This window comes from Pseudophryne corroboree, chromosome 7 (assembly GCF_028390025.1).
Source record: "Pseudophryne corroboree isolate aPseCor3 chromosome 7, aPseCor3.hap2, whole genome shotgun sequence".
Classification (NCBI taxonomy): domain Eukaryota; kingdom Metazoa; phylum Chordata; class Amphibia; order Anura; family Myobatrachidae; genus Pseudophryne; species Pseudophryne corroboree.
The window spans coordinates 310,884,308-310,910,182 of record NC_086450.1 but is presented as its reverse complement, the minus strand read 5'-3'; positions in this window follow the sequence as shown (position 1 = coordinate 310,910,182).

Below are 25,875 nucleotides of genomic sequence, written 5' to 3'. Positions count from 1 at the left end.
AATGGGAACATTTGGAGAAGCATTTCACCAGTTTTGGAAAGTATGACAGATCTTAAGGGAAAGAGGGGGGTATATATAGGCAGTAGAAAAACGGTAGGCATGGGTGGTACTGTACAGTAACTGCAAGAAAACCAAATTAGCAAAGCAGATTCACCTGCTCCCTATGACAAACAAAAGACATGCGATTTGTATATCATCACAAAACCCCCTCTCATACTAGATTGGCAGGTGGAGTGAAATGCTTACCCCAACCATTTCTTCTTTAGAGAGAAAACACAACTACCCACCAATTGTGTTTCTAGCAAGTAAACTATCCCTGGGGACTGAGCTTAAACCTGATGAACAACTAAGGAATGCTTGATTTTAACATTCAGACCCCTTACACACACACACACACACACACACACACACACACATACACTACTAGATTAAAGGCTGTGCAGGTGTGGAAGTGTGGGCAGTGTACCTGTGCATGCATGCTTCTGAAAAGTTGGCATGGCCGAACGGAGAGGAGGCTTGATTCTGTGCCGTATCCAGGCAAGGCCTGGGGCTTTTTTTTTAAATAAGAAAAGGCTTGGGGCTCTTTTTTATTTCTTAAACAAGGCCTAGGGATTTTTTTTTATTATTTAAGCAAGAGGTGGCCCCAGGGTGGCTTTTTATAAATCCTAAACATGCCACACAGTAGTAGTATTCCATGTATACATTACGCCACACAGAAGTAGTACCCCATATAAATGTTATACCAAATAATAGCAGTACCCCATGTACACATTACACCATACAGTAGTAGTACCCCAAATACACGTTACGCCACAGAGTAGTAATGCCCATTATACACATTATGCCACACAGTAATAGTGCCTATTATGCACATTATGCCAAACAGTAGCAATGCCCTTTATACACATTATGCCTCACCATAGTATTGTCCATTATACACATACCACACCAAAGTACAACCCATTATACACATCATGCCATGTGGTAGTAGTACCCCACACATATATTACAGCACACAGTTGTAGTACCCCAAGTACACAATATGCTACACATTAGTACTGTAGTACCCCATATACATATTATCCCACGGAGTAGTAATTCCCATTATGCTGCACAGTATAAGTACAGGACCACCATCCACCTTAATGTCACATACATGGCTGAGACTGGATACAGACTGAGACAGTCAAATCAATTATTCTTATCTGAGTTTACTTACTCTGGGTCATCCAATTCCTCAGTCCTCAGTCTCTGATTCCTTCTCACTGGGCCCCCAGCTTGGCACGCTTAGCACGCTGCCCATCAGCCCAGCTCTGGCTCTAACTCTGCCAGCTATGTAGATTCTGTTTGGGATTTGAATACCTATGACAGCCTCCCAACACCCAGCTCACTGAATGATGCTATATATATCTGGCTGTATCCCAAAATCCCACTCCATCAGGCACTAGGTGATGCTGGGGAGAGGCAGTGAGAGACACTGGTGAGTGCAGTACAGTTACAGGGTAGTTAGAGCAACATAGTACAGTGCAGGGCAAATCATATAGAGTGCTTAGGCAGCATAGTATAGTATAATGTTCTGCTGATCAGGGGAGGTTGTGGGCAGGGTAGGCAGAACTGCTGTAATGGGGGCTGTGGGCAGGGGAGGCTGTGCTACTGTTCTGGGGGCAGTGGGCAGGGAAGGCTGCACTACTGTCTAGGGGGCTGCAGACAGGGGAATCTGCACTGCGGTTCTGGAGGAGCTGTGTACAGGGAAAGCTACACTGCTGTTCTGGGGGAGCTGTGGACAGGGAAGGCTACACTGCTGTTCTGGGGGGCTGTGGGCTCGGGAGACTGTACTACTGTTCTGGGGGGCAGTGGGCAGGGGAGGCTGCACTGCTGTTCAGGGGGCTGTGGACAGGGGAAGCTGCACTGCTGTTCTGAGGAGCTGTGGACAGGGAAAGCTACACTGCTGTTCTCGGGGAGCTGTGAACAGGTAAGCCTACACTGCTGTTCTGGGGGGCTGTAGGCCGGGGAAACTGTGCTGCTGTTCTGGGGCGGCTGTGGATGGGTGTGGCTGTGCTGCTATTCTAGGGGGGTTGTGGGCAGGGGAATCTGTGTTGCTGTTCTTGTGGGTGTTGAAGACTGTGAAGGTGCTGCTGTGTCATGATAAGGACAGGAGTGAGAATTGATAATTATGATGAGGTCGTGCCTATGATCGTGGGGGGAGGTACCCGCTATCGTGGGGTGATAGGGGGCAACTGCAAGCGTGTGTGTGTATGGGGGTTTGGGAAGCATGATAAGGAGTGAGGCCTATCGGATTGGCGCTGCAGTGCATTGAGTGATAGTTGCAGCAACAGAGAGATGACAGCAGCAGTGAGGGCATGGTGCCTCTCCAGCCCAGTGCCTCTGCCCCTGCATTGCTTACCAAGCGGACTGATTTGTACATGCCCTTGCATGCACCCATAGATGGTCGGGAACATCAGGAGCAGAGATGGAGTAGTGCAGTTAGCCTACAAAAACACTCAGCGGGATGACACTCCGCAAGATAGTACATTATTTTGGCCAGTGGCACACCCTTCAGATGGGCCTGTCACAGCGCCCATTGCATGTGCCCCACTCACCCTGCCCTTGTTATGCCTCTGCAGAAGAATATATATGAGCATTCATATCCTAAATAGGGGAAAATTAGTATAGTATACAGAATACATAGGACATTTTAAAGAAATAGCATTTGCAGCATAATATAGATAGAAACAGAATACAACAAGAATAAAATATTTAAGTGCAACACAGTCCATCAGTGTGGAATAGCGCTGCTCAGTGCCTACAAGTCAAGCAATGTTGCAGCTGCATGAGTTGATTAATAAAACTATGGATATGGCTGCAGCCACCATCCAAAGCTGAGCTGGAAACAACATGGAGTAAAGAAGTTAAGAAGCCCGCAGATATCATTTCACTTGAAGGAATTGGGAACAGGTTTTTTGGACATCAGCAATAAAGTCCTGGAAAACTGCAACTCTGCTCATTATTCTCCAAAGGACCATTGGTTCTGACTAGCAAAAAAAAGAGGTTTGTGGTCCTTGAACTTTAACAATACATGTATGCAGCGGCGCTTCAGGCAGGAAGAGGAGGAGTGTGAATATAATGGGCATGCTCAATAGGTGTTATGCACACCAGTGCCTGCAGGAAAGTACTGGTGTCAGGACTGTTATGCACTCCAGTGCCTGCAGGAATGTACTGGTGTTTGAACTGTTATGCAAAACAAATGGACTTACAGACAGACTGGGGAATATGACATAACGTACACAGAAGGTGATAGGGTAACAAAATACACACAAAGTGAACAGAGAAGCCCAGAGGCTAAGAAACTGGGTATCTCCCTTGTATTAGAACTGCTCAGTTGGGAAAAGCAAGATGTTATGTTTTAATACGTAGAGAACCCGAAATGCTGTTGCTAAGGGCAACAGCAAAACCCTAAAGGGTTACCAACGGGTGTGGCAGTAAACTCCTTGGTCAGAGATGGAATGATAGACACAAGGAGAGTCTCCACAATCCTAATTCTCACTTGCAGTGCACAGGTTCAGCTTACTGCCACTAAACTGACCCCTGACACCTAGCACAGTGAGACAGGATTAGACAGGCAAGTCTTAGAATACAGCCGCAAACTTGCTAAGTTCACAGAGTAGTAACAGAACCCCAGCAAGCTAAACGACTGACTCCAGTCTTACTGCTAGGTCTGGATTGGCAGAGTGTAATACCAAATCCCCAGGCCTATTTGCAGTAAGCAACAAACAAATACAAAGCTACACAGTACTGGCTAACTTTCAGAAACTGACTAACCAACAAAGATTCAGCAGCATCTGCTTACCCTGAGAAGAGGCCTTATAAAGCAGGTGCCGTCCACGCCCCACTCAGACCTCACAGACTGTGAGCACAAAAACCAGCACCGGATCCCCTGCCATGCACAGAGCCTATAACCACTGCACAGCAAAAGACCCGAACCGGAGTATCAGCTGCGCTCAGGTCACTCCGCTAGCACTTGTCTCCCGGTTGCCATGACGACGTGGCAGCACAGGGCAGGAGACCCTAACAGTACCCCCCCTCTGACGAGGGGTCAAAGAACCCCTACCACCGGGTTTATCGGGGAACTGCGAGAAGAAAGAGCGTATCAGTCTGGGGGCATGAAGATCACAACTGCGCACCCACGACCGCTCCTCCGGGCCATACCCCTTCCAGTGCACCAAAAATGACAGCCGACCCCGAACCACCTTGGAGTCAAGAATCCTTTCAACAACAAACTCCCTCTGACCACATATCAGAAGAGGGGAAGGTCTTCCACTGGAAGAAGGATTACTAATCGCCCGTTTTAAAAGGGAACAATGAAATGTTTTATTGATACCCAAAGAACGGGGCAGATCTAACTGAAATGCCACCGGATTGATAACCCTGGTGATCTTATAAGGGCCGATGAACCGGGGGCCTAACTTATGAGATGGCTGTCTCAACTTCAAATTCTTGGTAGACAACCAGACGAAGTCTCCTAATTTGAAGCTGCAGGGTCTTTTCCGCTTATCAAAAACCCTTTTGGTCACTAATGACACAGACACAAGGGCTTTCTTCACTTTCCGCCAAATACCTCTAAGGACCGAAACCACAGAGGAACCACCAGGCGTGGAGTCCAGGGGGTCAAAAGAATTGGCCTTAGGATGATGCCCATACACACAAAGGAAGGGAGAGATCCCTGTAGCAGAGTGAGCCGCGTTGTTATAGGCAAACTCCGCCATGGACAGATGAGCAACCCAGTCAGTCTGACACTTGGAGACATAACACCTGAGGAACTGCTCCAAGGACTGGTTCACCCTTTCAGTCTGCCCATTAGACTGCGGATGGTAGCCCGACAACAAGCTGACCGAAATCTGGAGATCGGAACAAAATGCCCTCCAGAATTTGGCCACAAACTGGGATCCGCGGTCAGAGACCACATCAAGTGGCAACCCGTGGAGACGCACAACATGCAGCATAAATAATTCAGACAGGCGTCTGGCCGATGGCAGCCCAACCAGTGGAACGAAGTGCGCCATCTTCGAAAACCTGTCAACGACAACCCAGATGGCTGTCATCCCCGAGGATTTGGGCAAGTCCACCACAAAATCCATTGAAATGTGGGTCCATGGCTTAGATGGGATAGAGAGTGGATGTAATGGGCCAACAGGAACCCCTCTAGGAGTCTTATTTCGGGCACAGATGTCACATGCCCGAACCCACTGATCCACATCCTTAGCCACCGAGGGCCACCACACCGCCCTAGATAGCAACTCCCGAGTTCTGGCAATACCCGGGTGACCTGCAGACTTCTTGGCATGGAATTCCAGGAACACTCGCTGTCTTAACCTAGGAGGCACAAACAAAAGACCTACAGGAAGGTCTGGAGGAGCCTGCTCCTGTGCTCTAAGGACTAATGATAAGAGGTCCTGGGTAATGCCCACTTTAATACATGATGGGGAAACAATGGGCAACGGCTCCTCGGTGGTCTCCTGGATTGGAGCAAAACTCCGCGAGAGCGCATCAGCCTTGATGTTTTTTGACCCAGGGCGATATGTTATCAAAAAATTAAAGCGAGCAAAAAACAAAGCCCATCGTGCCTGCCTGGCATTGAGACGCTTCGCTGACTCTAAATATGCCAGATTCTTATGGTCAGTGAGAATTGAGACCACAAACTTAGCCCCCTCAAGCCAGTGTCTCCACTCCTCGAGTGCATCCTTAACAGCCAACAATTCCCGGTTACCCACGTCATAATTCATCTCGGCAGGCGAAAATTTACGGGAAAAGTAAGCACAGGGATGAAGGCGATTATCAGACACTCCCATCTGAGAAAGCACTGCCCCAATACCCATCTCAGAGGCATCCACCTCCACCACAAAAGGACGCTCTGGATCTGGGTGTCGCAGCACCTTGGCCGAAACAAATGCCCTTTTGAGACGGGCAAAAGCCGCTTTAGCCTCACAAGACCAGTGAGCAACATCCGCCCCTTTCTTAGTGAGTGCCACCAAGGGCGCCACTATAGACGAAAATCCAGCGATAAATCGTCTATAAAAATTCGCAAAGCCCAGGAAACGCTGAAGCGCCTTCAAACTAGTGGGCTGCACCCAATCCAGGACTGCCTGTACCTTGGAACCCTCCATTTGGAAACCTTCTGGGGAGATAATATATCCTAGAAATGCGATTTGCTGAACTTCAAATTCGCACTTCTCCAGCTTCGCCCCAAGCCGGTGGTCTCTGAGTTTCTGGAGGACTAAGCGTACATGCTTCCGATGTTCCTCCAGGGAATGGGAGAAGATTAGGATGTCATCTAAGTATACAACTAAGAATCTATCCAAATATTCCCTGAGCACATCATTCATGAAATCCTGGAAGACTGCCGGGGCATTACAGAGCCCAAAAGGCATCACCAAATATTCATAATGCCCTGAGTGGGTATTAAAGGCAGTCTTCCATTCATCCCCCTCTCTTATTCGGATTAGATTGTACGCACCGCGTAGGTCAATCTTAGAAAAAATGGTGGCAGTACGAAGCTGGTCAAACAAGACCGAAATGAGAGGCAGTGGGTATGAGTTTTTAATCGTGATACGGTTCAATTCCCTGAAGTCGATGCAGGGTCGCAACGAACCGTCCTTTTTACCCACGAAGAAGAACCCCGACCCAACTGGAGACTGTGAAGGTCTGATAAATCCCTTAGCCAAGTTCTCCTGAATGTACTCTGCCATAGCCTGAGTCTCAGGACGTGACAGGGAGTACAACCTGCTCTTGGGAAGCTTAGCATTTGGCAACAAATCAATGGCACAGTCGATGGGGAGGTAGTACTTCTGCAACTTTTTTGGAGAACACGTCCGCAAAATCTGCATAACACCCTGGTAATCCTGGCAAACTTAGCTGTGAGAGCCTGACTGGAAGGCTCAAGCAACTCCTGAAACAATCAGTACCCCAACTAAGAATCTCCCCAGAGACCCAGTCAAATTGAGGATTGTGGGCCCTTAACCAGGGTAACCCCAACACCAATGGGGCAAAAGTACAGACAGTCACATAAAAGGACAATTTTTCAGAGTGTGTGTCTCCAATAAACAAGGAAATCTGGCTAGTGCAAGAGGTAATTTTACCCTGGGATAATGGTTCCCCGTTTAACCCACAAATCTCAATTTCCAATGCCTAGGGTACTAAGGGAACAGAGTGTTTCAGGGCGAATTGGCGGTCCATAAAAACCCCGTCGGCCCCACTGTCCACAAAGGCCTCAGTCTTGACAGTTTGACCGAGGATCTTCAAGGTCACCGGAATGATAAAAGTCTTCTTGGGAAATTCTGACTTCTGGCCTGACAGGATATTTCCCATCACCCTCAGGCCCTGAAGTTTTCCGGCTTTTCTGGGCATGATACTACCACATGACCTTTATTCCCACAGTACAAACACAACCCCTGCTGTCTCCTCCGCGTCTTCTCACGCGAGGAGAGGCGGGTAGCCCCAATCTGCATAGGCTCCTCGGAAAATTCCTCAGAGTCTGAGGTTCCCTTGGGAAGGAAGGAAATCTCAGTCTCCCTTTCAAGCCTACGCTCTCTCAGCCGTCTATCCACCCGGATGGATAACTGCATGAGCTGATCCAAGCTATCAGGCAAGGGATATTGTACCAGTTGGTCCTTTATCTGGTTAGAAAGACCTCTTCGGTACTGGTGTCTCAGGGCTGGGTCATTCCACTGGGTATCATGGGCCAACCTCCGAAACTCCGTACAGTAAACCTCAACTGGCCTTCGCCCTTGCTTAAGGATCGAAATCTGAGCCTCGGCTGAGGCCGTCTTGTCAGGGTCATCATACAACATGCCCAGTGCCGTAAAAAAAGCATCAACACTTTTAAGCGACGGACAGTCAGGCTGCAACCCATATGCTCAGACCTGTGGGTCTCCTTGTAGCAAGGAAATCACTATGCCCACCCGCTGAATCTCCGACCCAGAAGACTGAGGCCTAAGCCGGAAGTATAGCTCGCAGCTCTCCTTGAAACAAAAGAACTGCGAGCGATCTCCAGAAAAACAATCCGGGAGTTTTACTTTCGGCTCCTTAACCCCTGCAGGTGCTGCTGCTGCGGGAGCACCGCCAGCAGCCTGGGAGGTGTGCATTTTAATGGACAAATCATTAAATTGTCGAGTCAGGACCTGCACCTGATCGACCACCTGTTGCAACGTATTTTGAGGGGTATGCTCCATATTCCCACAAAATTTCAACAGGAGTATTAGGCTGCTGAATATGTTATGCACACCAGTGCCTGCAGGAAAGTACTGGTGTCAGGACTGTTATGCACTCCAGTGCCTGCAGGAATGTACTGGTGTTTGAACTGTTATGCAAAACAAATGGACTTACAGACAGACTGGGGAATATGACATAACGTACACAGAAGGTGATAGGGTAACAAAATACACACAAAGTGAACAGAGAAGCCCAGAGGCTAAGGAACTGGGTATCTCCCTTGTATTAGAACTGCTCAGTTGGGAAAAGCAAGATGTTGTGTTTTAATACGTAGAGAACCCGAAATGCTGTTGCTAAGGGCAACAGCAAAACCCTAAAGGGTTACCAACGGGTGTGGCAGTAAACTCCTTGGTCAGAGATGGAATGATAGACACAAGGAGAGTCTCCACAATCCTAATTCTCACTTGCAGTGCACAGGTTCAGCTTACTGCCACTAAACTGACCCCTGACACCTAGCACAGTGAGACAGGATTAGACAGGCAAGTCTTAGAATACAGCCGCAAACTTGCTAAGTTCACAGAGTAGTAACAGAACCCTAGCAAGCTAAACGACTGACTCCAGTCTTACTGCTAGGTCTGGATTGGCAGAGTGTAATACCAAATCCCCAGGCCTATTTGCAGTAAGCAACAAACAAATACAAAGCTACACAGTACTGGCTAACTTTCAGAAACTGACTAACCAACAAAGATTCAGCAGCATCTGCTTACCCTGAGAAGAGGCTTTATAAAGCAGGTGCTGTCCACGCCCCACTCAGACCTCACAGACTGTGAGCACAAAAACCAGCACCGGATCCCCTGCCATGCACAGAGCCTATAACCACTGCACAGCAAAAGATCCGAACCGGAGTATCAGCTGCGCTCAGGTCACTCCGCTAGCACTTGTCTCCCGGTTGCCATAACGACGTGGCAGCACAGGGCAGGAGACCCTAACAATAGGAAACTGTATGGCAAAGGATTTTTTCCCAAACACAGTCAACATTCATGATTCCAGAAACTGTTCAGGATCCATAACTTCTGCTTCTTCAGACAACCTCACAAAACAGACATTATTCCTCTGAGGGCGCCCCTTATTGTTGGTCAACTTTTACTGACAAGCTGCCACTTGAGTCTCCAAAGAGAACAGCCTCACATTAACAGGGCATTGTTATCCTTTAGTATAGAGATGTAATTTTCAGTTTCCCCCATTCTGTTTCTTATTTATTTGCATATCCTGGTGAATGAGGGAGATGTCAACGTGCACCTATGTCACTCAATCCACCTGCCTCTTCTCAGTCAGTGATGGCCTGGAGTATGTGCTCCATTGTACCCATGACAGACATCATTATATCAGGATAGGTTGGCACAGAATCAAGGACAAGTGGAACTGGAACAACTTGTGCAAATCTTTCCAGTCTAACTACTGCCAACTCCCATGATTTCCAAACAATTAGGGAAGTATAAAGTGAAAGCAGTTATGGAGCCATACAGCAGTAATCAAAGCCACCAGCAGCAGAGTGATATGGGATAGATATCCTCAGTAGCATGTAGTAGGGGTCAGAGGATTGCACTGATCTACCGCAATGTGGCTGTGGATACCAGGGAGCATAACACTGTAGCTTCCTTTATCTGAACAGGTAAGTATAGTGACTAGGGCACCTGTAATGTGTAGCAGGGTCAGGAATCAGCAGCATAGGAGTCAGGAGCAGTCCCAGGCAGTGACAGCCTCCAAAGCAGCAGCCTGGAGTACACAGAGTTAGAGACTAAAATTCAAGATTGCCAATGGACATCAGGGATCTGCACAACAGAGCAGGATGAACTCCTGCTCTGTTGTGCAGATCCCTGATGCCCAGTGGCTATGGGGCTCACAGGACCGCAGGTTAAGAACAAGCACTGTGAGCTTTTCCACCACATAAGGGAAAGAATAACCACAAGGAGACCTAAGGATGCAGCAGGGAAGCTAGAGGACAAAATCCAAGATGGTGGCTCAGCATTTTCAGCACACAAGGGATAAGAGCTGAACACGGCTGTGTATGCAGGAATACAGCCTAAAGGACCCCCAGAGCTCCCCAAAGGTAGCAGGTAACTTATTGGATTGGGGAAGAAGTGATATGGCAACAGGAGAAGCATATACAGGATATATATGCTGGAGAGCATAAAGGCTTGTGTTTTACTCCATGCATATCCATGCCACGCCCTGGAAAATTTAATTTTTAGTTAATTACCTGTAACTGTAATTCTGCTCTGTTCCCATATTGACCACGTTTTCATACTGCTATACAATATTTACCCACTTTGCCATTTTTACCACTTTATTTATTTACATTGTGTAATTCAACATGGATTTATTCAGAAAGTATATTGATCAATACAGGATCTTCTGTAATTCCCCCAAAAAACTCTCAAAATTAATAATTAAAAATAATAATAATAATGGTCATAATCATCATCATCATGTTATGTATATTGTACTTTTCTCCTAGTAGAAATTAAGGTACTTTACATTTTCTTACAGAACACAAGATACAAAATAAACTTAAGTATTAATATTAATACTAGTATTAGTATTGTCTTATTTTGAAAAATAAGCCAATAATTGACATTTGTCTATGATATACGGTATTTGATATAAGCATCTGCAATTACAGCTGTGGGGACCATTGTTGTAAAGCATTTTTCAAATTATTCCACAGATTCTCAATGCAGTTGAATGACTGGGCCACTCCAGAACATTGCGGTATTATAATGATGTCTCCATGGTAGATTTTGATATATGCCTTGGGTCTTTATCCTGCTGGAATATAAATTTTCTCCAAAGTCCCAGGTCACTTTGAAGGTTGTAACAGGTTTTCTTTCAGTTTTTGAATACAGTATGTCTTGTTCACTCCATGTTGCTTTCATTAAACAAAGAAACTTTCTACATGAAAAATAATATTTGTCTAAAGATCGAGCTGAAGTGTCTGATCAATCTGCCTGAAGTGTCTGAGCAATCTGCCTGAAGTGTCTGAGCAATATGCCTGGGTCTTATGTGCAGTGCAAACAGGAAATCCGTGAAATATGTAGGTAAGAAACCTGGAAATTAAGAATAGCTTTGCAATGTGGTCATCTGTCTACTAAATGTGATTATAGTGGGTCTCTGCAAAGTGGCTGACATTTCAATGTCATGGTTCAGGGAAACCAACCTAGAAGCTCTTTTTTATATTTTATTTAGATAGTGATACAGTGTGAGCAATGGGTGGCCATACATTGGAGGGAAGGGCTCTGCTTAGGGTTTCAGTGGTAAACACAGAATTTCTAGAGGGGGGTTTCCAAAATCAATCACCAGTCTCCCACTTTGCGGAACATGAAATACAGTATTAATATTTAACACTATAGATGGTCTACGGTGTAGGTTGTATAAAACATATTTAAGTAGTATAAATAAGATAAGTGGTCAGGGAAAGGTTAAACATACTATATTGAATAAATACAAACATAATAGAACCAGTAGGAAACAGAACTGCACTTTCTAAGCACACATTCACCCACCTCATGGTAAGGTTCCTGTACTTCTTCCTGGTATTTACTCTCTGGTCCAGTGCACTGATTGAGGACTTAGAACCACACACAGCAAACTTGGTAGAAGAAGCTGCTACCACCGGGGGCATGTGCAGCAGCTCGGCTCTGTCCCTTAAACTGCATGATGTGGCAGCAGCTCTAGTAATCGGATTATATACCATTGCTATTGTCATAATTTGAGCCACTTGCCAGGAGGAGGGGGTTTCCGGTCCTGCGTTTGCTTATGGGTTACATGTAATCATATACCAGTTCTGCATAAAGTTAAAAAATCAATGTAAATCTACTATATTATTTTCTTTTTTAGTTAGCCAATAAATGTTATCACATTTCTGTAACTTTTTATAGTTGCAAAAGCAAAAACTACAAATACAGCCAAGTGTTGTAAGGTTATCTGAAAGTTCAGTGCAAATTTTTCTCATCACTAAAACAAGGTCTTTATGTCTTAAAAGAGAAACCACACAATCCATTCATTTTCAAAGCTACGGGACTGCAGGCTTTTAAACGTTACAGGTGTCATAAATTACTTTTTGTAGTGCAAAGGGCAAACTTCAAAAAAGCGAAGGTATACTTGAATCATTGACATATCAAAAATTTAATTGAAGGCTTTCTTGGAGCATATAAAATGTGTTGTACACCTAAAGCTACAGTTGTCACATTGAATCGCATTTTTCTTGTCTACACTAAATGAAAAAAAGACTTACAAAAATAAAAAAAATGTTTTATTTTAAAAATAAACAATAAATCCTATATTGTATCTTTTTCAACATAAACAGTATTACTTTGGCACTGTTTTTAGGACACATTTACAACTTTCCAATGTAATGTGCTTTCATCGTCTGCCATCTGAAACCACATTAAAAATAACTTAAGAAGAACAGCAGTGCATGGAAATTACTACTATTCACTAAGGTATACAATAATTGAGTGTAATTGTTATTACTTACACTCCAACTTTACTAATTGCAAAAACATATGTACTTTAATGAACAATCATTGGGGTAGATGTATTAAGCCTGGAGAAGTAATAAAGCAGCGATAAAGAAGTGATAAGTGGAAGGTGATAACGCATCAGCCTATCAGCTCCTAAATGTCATTTTTCAGACCCGTAATGATTGGCTGGTGCATTATCACCTTTCACTTATCACTGCTTTTTCAATTCTAGAGGCTTAATACAACTGCTCCAGTGTTTGAAGAGATATTGTATATGGGGATTGTCCCAAACCTTCTAAAGAGAAGTTGCTCATAGCAACCCATCAGCTTCTAGCTATCATGATATAGAAAAGGCATGTGCATGCTGGGTCTTGTAGTTTAAAAACAGCAGGATGACCATGAGTTTGACATGCCTGATACAGAATATACTTGATAAATTCTAATTGTCTGCAAATGCTTCACCTTTCATCTTTAGAAGGTTTGAGACATCTCCCCTATAGGGCCAAATTCAATTACCCTTGAATTTTAGAATTAGCAGAAATGCAGTGATGGGGCTATTCAATTACAGCCTGCAATATAAATATATATATATATATATATATATATATATATTGGGTAGTGGGGGTATGGCGCCACAGGTGTGTGTAAGCAGATATTAATAAAAAGATGACACAGTGGTTAAAGACACTCCTTTAAAAATGTAAGGTGTCGGCTAACCCCTAAATAATCAGCAGTGATAAGCCGCCATTAGAGTTAAGGTGTGGAAGGGGGGGAATAGGGGTACCAGCGACTTGCAGTGTCTAATATATTAAAGTAACTATGAAGAATATAGCAGGATACGGTTTCCAAAAAAGGTAACAAAATATTTATTTATACAATTTGAGATATAATAATGGGATAAAAAAGTAGGTAAAAAGCTGGATAATAAAAACAATAAGAAATACTAAAAAATATAGATAAAATTATACAGTTAAGCTAGAACCCTAAATCACGTAAAATCAGTAAAAACAATTTTATACTGATAAAAGTATTTTAGGATAAGAAAATAATGCTTATCTTTAAAAATGGAGAGTCAGTGGAGGTATACCCAACGCGTTTCGTTCTCAGACTTCATCAAGGGGTAAAGGACTAGTGTGCAAACACTCTTATTTATAGCAGCAGGGATTAAGGAAGAATGTCTATGACATCACTTCCTGTTAGTGCTAGCATTCAGAATTCTAATAAAAAGTTGGTTGTAAGTGTAAACAATGGGTATGGCTACTTATAATAAGTCTAAATGTGGTTTTTAACGTAAAAAACGAGAAATGTACATGGAGAAATAGTTAAAAATCGTACAGGATGCTTTCCGCGTCACTTCCGCCCCACTTCCTGTGTCCTCAGCGTCTCATTGCGCATGGCCCCAAACCACAAATCACCATGGAGATGCTGGGACCAGCCGTTACAAGTCTTCACGCACCCGCCCAGCCGGAAGAAGGGCAAAAGGACACCTACGCCCAACCGGAAGAAGGGCAAAACCATTTCACTCTGAGGACGTTTTTTCGGAAGCAGCGCATGACGCGCATGCGCAATGAGACGCTGAGGACACAGGAAGTGGGGCGGAAGTGACGCGGAAAGCGTCCTGTACGATTTTTAACTATTTCTCCATGTACATTTCTCGTTTTTTTACGTTAAAAACCACATTTAGACTTATTATAAGTAGCCATACCCTTTGTTTACACTTACAACCAACTTTTTGTTAGAATTCTGAATGCTAGCACTAATAGGAAGTGATGTCATAGACATTCTTCCTTAATTACTGCTGCTATAAATAAGAGTGTTTGCACACTAGTCCTTTACCCCTTGATGAAGTCTGAGGACGAAACGCGTTGGGTATACCTCCACTGACTCTCCATTTTTAAAGATAAGCATTATTTTCTTATCCTAAAATACTTTTATTAGTATAAAATTGTTTTTACTGATTTTACGTGATTTAAGGTTCTAGCTTAACTGTATAATTTTATCTATATTTTTTAGTATTTCTAATTGTTTTTATTATCCAGCTTTTTACCTACTTTTTTATCCCATTATTATATCTCAAATTGTATAAATAAATATTTTGTTACCTTTTTTGGAAACCGTATCCTGCTATATTCTTCATAGTTACTTTAATATATTAGACACTGCAAGTCGCTGGTGCCCCTATCCCCCCCCTTCCATATATATATATTTATATATATATATATACAGATGTGTCCACATACATCCTTGCTATATCCCGCCATGTATGGCACAGTTTTACATGCCATAGGCTCAGAGATTTAGCCATGCCTTGTGATTTTTCATAATTTGCTTCTTTAATATGTTACTTTATACATATTCTATTATGGCTAACAAAAATTTTAATATTCATCCACTCGCTACTCGTGAAAAACAGCTTAGCCGTGTTTTACATGTTGTGCCAAATTTGAAAAAAAAGCAAAGATGTAAGTGGACACATCTGTATGCACGCTTTGCTCTGGCACTCGGCTCCGCCCCTGCTATGGGGCTGACTTGCTCAGGTGCCTTCCTCCAGGGGTACAACCCTTTGCATAACACCAGAAGACAATGATGAGCTGGCACTCGGAGTCTTGTGATATATCAGCAAAATGTAATAGTGCAGAATCGGATTCTGCACTATTACATTTTGCTGATATATCACAAGACTCCGAGTACCGCCTCATCATTGTCTTCTGGTATATATATATATATATATATATATATATACCACTCCCTTAATACCACTGCCTTATCACAAAATCTTCTGAACCATAAGGCTTGCCAGTGGCAGTTTTAGAGCAGTCCATTATCCAAATAGGGGAGCCACACTCAGTGACGTTTGACAGTGCTTAGGGGTGGCAGTTGATGTGGTTTTCCTTTTTGAATAATGGAGTGCTCTGCAAGGAAGTCCAGGAACAGAGCATTGTGTTCTCGCCTCTCAGCGACTTTATAGCCCCAGCTGGGTGAGATGTCTTCACTCTCTTCTGTGAGGGGGGAATTATCTCACCCTTTTTAACCCCTTTGTGGGTGGAATTTAGAAAAATACCTTCTTAGTGGGTGCCTACGTCACAAAAGCAAGCTTTTGTCCAAATTTTAAGTTCCTAGTCCAGGCCTGGCCAACCTGTGGCTCTCCAGATGTTGTGAAACTACACATCCCAGCATACCCTGCCACGGTTTTAACATACCTTAATAGCAAAACTGTGGCAAAGCATGATGGGACTTGTAGTTTTACAACAGCTGGAGAGCCACAGGTTGGCCAGGCCTGTCCTAGTCCTTATGGGTCAGGAGATTTTGTGATGAGACAGTGGTGTTGGCTTTTTATAGATATAAATTATCGGAGCTGCACCCTGAAATAAGGTATATATATATATATATATATATGTGTGTGTACAGACAAAAGAAGACAAGTATTCCTTGATGGGGCACTTTCTTTAGACAAGCGAAATATAGACAAACAAGTGAACTATAGACAAGCTAGTTAGTTTCACTTTTTTGTCTATATTTTGCTTGTCTAGAAAAATATATAATAATTGTTAGATTTTAATCAGTGGTCAGTCTAAATTGATGTGACTTATAGTTCTAAAATAACATATGAAGAATCCATACTGTTAGAAGCTGGTTGGCTGGCACTTTATCTTCATCCACTTTATCTACTTCCTAGCCTTAGTAAATAGACCCCTTAATCTGGCAGGTACTCTTAAATAAACGCAAAGAGACTGCCTTTAGTTGTGGGTAAGATATTTGAAGGTATTCTGAAGTATGAAACTATATTTTAGACAATAATACGATATGGCAATGTCAGCATAATTTTATGAAGTGTCTTATTTTTATATCCTGTAATGTACAGATTTGGATTTTGGTTCTGCAATAAATGGGATATATATTTTTTTACATTTTTGAAAGTGTTCAATATTGTACCAGAATGGTCTAGTGCATAAAATAACAGTGCTAGGTTTAGTAGTAACAGAGTGTACAGTAAATGAGCCGAAACATAAAAAAGCATGGGCATATTTAGCTTTAGAATCCTATACTGTAGATGGAAGAGTGGTCCTAAGTGTGATGCTAATCTGGCATGATGTAAATGGTAAGTAATGACATATAGCAGGAAGCATGTGGTTTACAGAGTTGAGCAATTTAGTTTATTAAAGTAAAGGTGTCACAATGTTTGCAGGTTGATGGTGTAAACTGGCTAAATAAGGCAATCACAACCAATAATACCAAAATAGCAACTACAAATAAAACCAAATAAAAAATAATAATTTCATAATGCAAATTGAACATGAAAATGGAAAATGCTCACTGCCATGGTTGTGCAGTAAACTCAGTGCTGACATTTTCTTTGCCACAATTCTAATTGAATTGTCTCAGGTCACTGATGAATTAGGCAGATGGCAAATTATGACACAATGTATCAAAATGCTGGTTTGCAGTTCATACTGAGTGGGCATACTGTATACTGTAACTTCCTCGGGGATGGTGGGCTGTCTAAAATGTCATCTTTTTATATCCTCAAATAAATTGATTATAAATGGCGAAAGTTCAAAATTGAAGCAACATTGATGGTCACATTAAATCAAAGTATAGTGTTCAAAACTATTCCCATTATAATGCACAGCCAATGCTGTATGCTTACCTTGCCTTTCATGTCCCTATTGTGCAGATGTGCTGTATGAGAGAGTTTTTTTCAGCATGATTGGCTACGCTAATGCCGAGTTGGGGATAGCCTATATGAATGCTGTTACTGACAATCACATTGCCTTTCGAACATGCATATTGTACTGTAACTGTACGCTAAAATATGTACAGTATATTGGCTCAATAATACTAACTCTTACTGACTTGCCCAGCCATGGTACAACCACAACAGAGATATGTGTGAGCTATATATTCTTAGTGTCACAGGCTGCTATAGCTCAATGTTGGAAACAGTCACTCACTGCCTTGATTAAAGTATTCTATAAGTTAATTTTTACTTCAAGGTGGAAACAGCTTTCATACCATATTTTTATCATGCTTCACCCACACAGATGCCATGGAGGGCATGGCATTATTATGTGATATATGGTAAAGGTGCTCACCTCCTTATTAAATCTTTACTATCTCACCCAACACCATTTGGTTTGAATGAGGAAGATTCACTCGATACACTGTTCAATCATTGGCGTTTCTGTAATAGGTGCTATGTGTGCGGTGCACATGGACCACTGGGTCCAGGAATGGACCACACTGCACACATTGCACCCATGTTTTAATACTTACCTTTCAATAGTCTCATGTTTGGTGCTGCAGCTACGACAAAAATCACAGCCAAAGTGGGCACTATGCATGCACAGTAGTGAAATTAGTATCCAAAACATGGCATGCGCCATGTCTCTGCAGACCTGCATGTGCGCAGTAGACTCCAGCACAATGCTGGAGCCCACTGCATTGGGGATTGGAGGGGGACCACCCAGAGTCTGCACATGCGCCCTCTCCTCTGTTAAAATGCCCCTGTGTTCAATGTATGTATTACCGCATGTGCTATCTTGTTATTATTGCTGCTATGAGCTTTAGACCCATTTTGTTCTCTACTGTCTTTTGTTTATTGGATTTCACATGTCCCCTTTACAGCCATATCCTTTTTCATTATGTACCCCATATTTTGATCATTCTCAATAAAGCTATTTGTGATTAAAAAAGTTGAAAAAGAATTTTATAGCAGCACTGATAGGTGAATTACTCAATAAAATAATCAGCACTTGCAATTTATATGAAAACATATTAAAGATTGGTAATGGGTGCACACTGGTTTACCACACCCCCTGGAGATGTCCGGCCGTCAGCACAGTGTCGCATAGATGACGTCAACAGGTCTCCTCTGAGAGCTGTGGCGTGCAGCGGGATTGGGCATAGGTGAGAGCACACAAGTATTTATACATGTCTGTTTTATATGATGTTTGATGTCTTGATAAAAGGGATGCCAATCCCTGAAACGTTGACCACACAACTCTGACTCTATCTCCTTGATTGGGAATGCTGTGCAGTTCCTGAGTGCCATCCAACTGACTCTATTGTTTATGTTATCCAAAGGAGTGGCACTGGAGCATTTTATGGTTGTTGGTGGGAGTGCCGGACCTCAAAGGATTATATATGTATATATATATATATATATATATATATATATATATATACTGTATATATATATATAAATATATATACACACACATCACCATGTCCCTTTTTCTTTGTTCTAATTGAATACCAAGACCCTACAACTGCGGGAAAAACCGCACAGCTGCGGGAAAAATCCTGCAGCATAGGTTTTTTTACTTTCCCATCCGCAATTATGTTCTCCCAGTTAAGCAAAAAAAAATTAGTGTTTTTATATGGTCTGGAATTAAAACTATTTTATACAGTTGAAAAAAAATATAACAGACTTGCAGCAGGTGATTTGCAGTGAAAAGTTATTTTTAGCTGTGGATTCTCTTTGCTTCACAGTACATCCTATTAAATGCTGAAATCTCTACACACAATGCATAACTAAAAAAAATCAATGCAATCAGTTTTGATAAATCTAGTTTTCTCTTTGCCAATTGAAATAATTAAACTGATGAATTTAGTATGTGAAATTGAAACATAGTAACAACATAAAAAGAAAGACATTAGCTCTATTTTCAGTAGAGCTTCTATTGGATAATTGCATCAGGAACAAATGTGATCAAATGTGAACTGACATGAAACCAGCCAAAGTAATGTTCTTTTGGTTTAAGGGTAAATAAGAATAACTCAAAATGCACAATAGATGGTACGGTAGAATAGAACTCACCCAATGCTCAGCTAGCCTAAGTATCCTAAAGGGAGAAATCTGTTTAAAGTGTATTTGACTTGCATAATTAGGCATACAGTATAACAAATTGTATTTTGTTGTGAACTATATCAAAGTTCAGACAAAACTATTAGCACAATAAATCTCTTTACAAATAGTTCATACAGTTCATTTACTTAAACATGAATTTAAAGATATTACATAATTTCTATATTAGTAATGTATGCAGCTGCTATGGGGCCTAAAGTTAGGAGAAAGCATGGTTAAAATAAATCAATGTGGCATAATATCATCAGGCCCAAGGAGTCATCTTTGCTTCCATGTAAAAGCAGCCGTCCCCCTTCCAACTTGTGGGATAAGTGTTCCCACCCACTGGCTTCAAACAGGAGCCAAAGTCCTTTTTTCCTGTAAAACACATTTATTTCAGACCCATTTTTGGCAAATAGTCTATAATTCTGAATACCTACCTCTGCTTTTTTTTTTGCTAGTAAAGGAATACGTTTTTCAAGTAATGGCCCAATTGAACAAATGTTTTTCAGAAGTGAAGTGCCTCTATGACAACTTGAAGAAGCTAGAACCATGTAAACCAACAAACTGGCAGAGGAAAGCTGTGAGGTAGGATAAGTAAATGTGAATAGTATTAAAATAGATCAAAAAGAGAAGGACCCCCATGAAAATATTGCTATTCGAACCCAGCATTGTTTAGTTACACCCCTGCAGAAAAGTCCATATGGAATTGTGAACCAATTCATAGAATTAAAATAATGCACAATTCCTAATAGCACAACTATATTTGAAGTGTTTATGCACTTGATCTTTATTACTGCTTCAGTTACTTTTATGTGAGGTGAGGAATGTTTAGATAAACTAAAACATTCCTCAATAATCTATATTTCCTTTTCCAGAAGACAGAAAATTATATAAACCCAGAATTATCTATTTTCTTCTGCCACACCTGATGCCTGATATGCTAATTCCAGGAACACATACATTTAGATCAAATAGTAACTCCAGTTGGAAATGTGTAGCTCCCCCATGATTCTTGGCCTAATCAACAAGGTTTGGCAAATTTATAAATTTGAAAATTAAATTCTTAGTATTTGGAATGTCTGATCTGCAGAATTTGAGCCAAATTGTGCATGATACATTTATTTTCATTCCTGCTCTTAAATGATTCTAAAATACAATTCTAGTTCAACACTGTTTCCTTCTCCCCATCCTCTCTTTTCCTGTATTAACGCCCCCATGTCCACCCCCTTCCTCCTTCTCTAAATCGGGTGCTATATATATATATATATATATATATATATATATACACTGCTCAAAAAAATAAAGGGAACACTAAAATAGCACATCCTAGATCTGAATGAATGAAATATTCTTATTAAATACTTTGTTCTTTACATAGTTGAATGTGCTGACAACAAAATCACACAAAAATTATCAATGGAAATCAAATTTATTAACCCATGGAGGTCTGGATTTGGAGTCACCCTCAAAATTAAAGTGGACTCGCCAGAGGTAGCCTGACTGCCATTAGGTACTGAGACCTCAGACCCCTTGTGAGACCATATGCTGGTGCGGTTGGCCCTGGGTTCCTCCTAATGCAAGACAATTCTAGACCTCATTTGGCTGGAGTGTGTCAGCAGTTCCTGCAAGGCGAAGGCATTGATGCTATGGACTGGCCCGCCCGTTCCCCATACCTGAATCCAATTGAGCACATCTGGGACATCATGTCTCGCTCCATCCACCAATGCCACGTTGCACCACAGACTGTCCAGGAGTTGGCAGATGCTTTAGTCCAGGTCTGGGAGGAGATCCCTCAGGAGACCATCCGCCACCTCATCAGGAGCATGCCCATGCATTGTAGGGAGGTTAAACAGGCACGTGGAGGCCACACACACTACTGAGCCTCATTTTGACTTGTTTTAAGGACATTACATCAAAGTTGGATCAGCCTGTAGTGTATTTTTCCACTTTAATTTTGGGGGTGACTCCAAATCCAGACCTCCATGGGTTAATAAATTTGATTTCCATTGATAATTTTTGTGTGATTTTGGTGTCAGCACATTCAACTATGTAAAGAACAAAGTATTTAATAAGAATATTTCATTCATTCAGATCTAGGATGTGTTATTTTAGTGTTCCCTTTATTTTTTTGAGCAGTGTATATAGATAGATAGATAGATAGATAGATAGATAGATAGATAGATAGATAGATAGATAGATAGATGGATAGATAGATATGTCAGATACTTTATCTGTTAAGTTCGTTTATAGGATTTCACTTACTGATTTACAATTGCAGATATACTGTGAAATGTATCCACTTGAAATTATGTTAAAGTTTAATATAAAAAATAAATATAGATACATATTTTTTAAAATATTGGTTTGAGACAATGTTTTTATCTATGTACTAATGTTAGGTTAAATGCTCAAATTGTTTAACCACTTGTCTGGCATGGTAGCTTCAGATGCAACCACACAGTATCTGGATGATAGTTTGACAGTGCAAAAGTCAACAAGCAATAGGTCGACACCAAATGGTCAACATGCATATGGTTGACAGGGTCATAAGGTCAACCCATGAAAAGTCAATATGTTTTTTTTTTTCTATTTTTCAGGACTTTTTCATACTTTACCATCCACTTGGACTACAATTGTGAATAGTAACTTTGCCCAAAGCATGGCAAGTGAAGAGAGACATGCAAGGGGACATGGTGCACTCATTATGGGTCCACAAGCTGAAAGGAACATTTTGACACAAAAAAATAAAAAATGAATGTCAACCTTTTTATGTGTTGACCATTTATATGTCAACCTGTTGACCCTGTCGACATTTTGTCTATGTTGATTCTGTGCATTTTAGTGTTGACCTAGACATTGTTAAACTTCTGACTGTAAACCCATTGATCCATAACCACAACCACACACCTCCCAATCCCTCTACTTCCTGGTTTCCTACTCCATTGCTGATTGGGTAACTGAGCAGAGCCACCCTCCCTCCTTGTAGCTGCAGATCTTAGGGGAAATGTAAAAGAAACTTCCCTTGCCATTCTTGAGTACACCTGAGGCTACAGAGTAGCAGCCACCTGAAAATGTACATTTACAATTGTCACATTGTTGCAATCATCATTCAATGAAATTTGATGTGCAAACAACTTTAAAAATATTAAATAAATTGCATTGGATATGGTTTAACCACTTAACTGGCTTGGTTGCAGGGGTACATTACCTGGCCAGGTCACATCATATGTGGTGCACTGCCCCTGAAGTGCACTGCTCCCACACACTGCAGAGTCCCTGGCATCTCCTGCCCCAATTGCACCTCATACCTGGCAGTGATCTCTGACCACCAACATCACTGCTGGAGTCACACCCTAGAATACCATGCATACAGTATTTTGGAACGCATGGCCCTGAGAAGCACAGTGCAGGGAGGGGAACTTTGTTCCTCTCCAAGCACATTTTAGCTGATCTCTGTGTGTGTGTATAGATCAGCTGCAGCAAGGGGGACTGATCATCATTCCCCACTGACACATGCTCCTCTGTGATCTGCATGGGGAAAATGGGGAGTATATACCCATGGGGGTGGGGAGTTAACACTCAGATGGGCAAATATAATCATTTGGGGTGGGGGAGAGGGAGATGAACATAAGTATTTAAATTATGCTGGGGGGAGATAATTAAAAAAATACCATGGTCACAGGGTATCGAGGGGGAGGGAAAGGGACTTTTTAAGGGGAGAGGGGGTGGTTTATAAAACATTTTTTTTTGTTACTAAGGGGCTATTATTATTAGAATTCAAGACCAGTGGTGGGTCCATTGCAAGTGGGGATGTGAATTTATTTTATAATGGGGGGCCTATGGATACAGACAGGTGGGGTGGTTCAAAAACACCCCCTAGATGTATATTTTTAAATTACATTTTTTAACATTTTATCAAATAAAAAAATATATTTTTAAACTTAATTAAGTCATAAAAAACTGACTATTTCTGAGCGGTTTTGTGGGCAAAAAAAATCATCTGTTAAGTGTTTAAATAGATGTACTTAACCAAATTCAATCATAAAAAAATAGCAACAATATACATATAGTAGAGCTAATACACAGTTTGTATACATGGTTAAAAACACTAGGATGAAATATGGTGATACATTTGTCAAAGTCGAAAAATACAGCGACCTATGATGACTTGTACTAACCCCATGCGCTTGCCCGCTGCACGTGCACATCCTCTCCTGTGCGTGCGCATATTCGCAGTTGCGTGACGGTGCCCCCACGGTCGTGCGCTCAGGCACGTGGTATGCGCATTTACGGTAGAGTTTGTGTGCGTCTGGCGGGCGACTCGATCGTTACATAGTTAATCTAAATAGTGTATTTTATAGGTTATGGTCCCCTTAATAATATCAGTAAGTTTGTTTAGTGTAACTGGTTCATGGACAGAGAGATCCCTCTTTACATGATACGAAGGGTCAGACAGGTTTTGAGCAGTGGTGTTTAGTATGCAACGGAAGAGTATATTATTAGTAACATTCCGGTGTTGGTTTGAAAGAGATTAATCGCTCCTGCGTATAGTTATGTTTATAAGAAGTTTATGGACATTTACTGTATTTGCAGTTCATTATCCATGCGGCGGGAAACCTGAGATTCCCTCCCACCTGAGCAGTTTGAAATAGTCACAGCCCACCTGTTCGAATCAACCTATGACCTTTCGTTGTAATGTGAAGACAGATTCCTGTGTCCAATGAACAATGAGATTGTAGGGCCCTTTGTAGTGTACTGTATGTTGTGTATATAAGAACAGCCAGCCTGGGCCAGCTCAGTCTTCTCTCCACAAAGGTTTTCATCATTGACTAACTAGAGAGCTGGTTTCCAGGACTGCGCTAGCGATCATTCCCCACGTGTGTAAGTTCTCTGTGACCAACTTATTCTCTGTCTGTATTTGCCATACTCTCTCTCTCTCTCACTGTTATTGTTTAGGATTAAGACGCTATTGTATATTTATGTCCAGTTATTCTGTTTAGGTGTTTTATGTTAGTGCTGTAGTGTATAAGCTGTTAACTGTTTACCCCTTTTTACATAGCTAAACCTCGTTAGTAAAGGTGTTGGAACCTCAGCAAGGTGTCTGTGTTTCTCTAGCTAGTATAGAGGGTTTCTGAGCGTCTCAATCGCTCAATCAGATTTTATATAATAGAGGTTAATCAGCGTTACATTGTGTTAACATTACAAGACCAAGGTTTACAGTATAGGCTTAGCCTTTCAGAGTGTTGCATACAAGGTTTACTGTGTGTCATCCTGTGAGCGTCTGCGCCGCTCGTGTTCCTCTCGTGGACACAGCGTCCGCTACGCTAGTAGCGTAGCATTACGGTGCTCGGGCCGCCTATAGCGTGCTCGATACCCAGCGTAAGCCGTGAGCGAACGTGCCGCTCGTGCGTCTCGACCACGGCCTAGCGTCTGCTACGCTAAGTGCGTACCATTACGGTACCCCGTACGCCCATTGCGTACTGAGTCTCTTACCAATATATAGTGAATGTTATAAGATAAATAATTAGCTTTATCAATTGGCGGCTCGTCCGTCCTCCACATATCCGCTCTAGCGAACACAAGCAGACTTTATCTGTCAGCAAAGGCGGGAAGGTAGTATCCCTTCGTATCCGTGTTAGTGGTGGGGATACGGTAGTGCTGACTAGATAAGCGTCTGCATCGCTACGTTGTAGGAGTGCTGGTGGAATCTGGAACCGGAAGGTAAGAACAGAACACTATTGTTTGTTTTTTTTAGAGATGTGCACTTGAAATTTTTCGGGTTTTGTGTTTTGGTTTTGGGTTCGGTTCCGCGGCCGTGTTTTGGGTTCGACCGCGTTTTGGCAAAACCTCACGGAATTTTTTTTGTCGGATTCGGGTGTGTTTTGGATTCAGGTGTTTTTTTCAAAAAACACTAAAAAACAGCTTAAATCATAGAATTTGGGGGTCATTTTGATCCCAAAGTATTATTAACCTCAAAAACCATAATTTCCACTCATTTTCTGTCTATTCTGAATACCTCACACCTCACAATATTATTTTTAGTCCTAAAATTTGCACCGAGGTCGCTGGATGACTAAGCTAAGCGACCCTAGTGGCCGACACAAACACCTGGCCCATCTAGGAGTGGCACTGCAGTGTCACGCAGGATGGCCCTTCCAAAAAACACTCCCCAAACAGCACATGATGCAAAGAAAAAAAGAGGCGCAATGAGGTAGCTGTGTGAGTAAGATAAGCGACCCTAGTGGCCGACACAAACACCTGGCCCATCTAGGAGTGGCACTGCAGTGTCACGCAGGA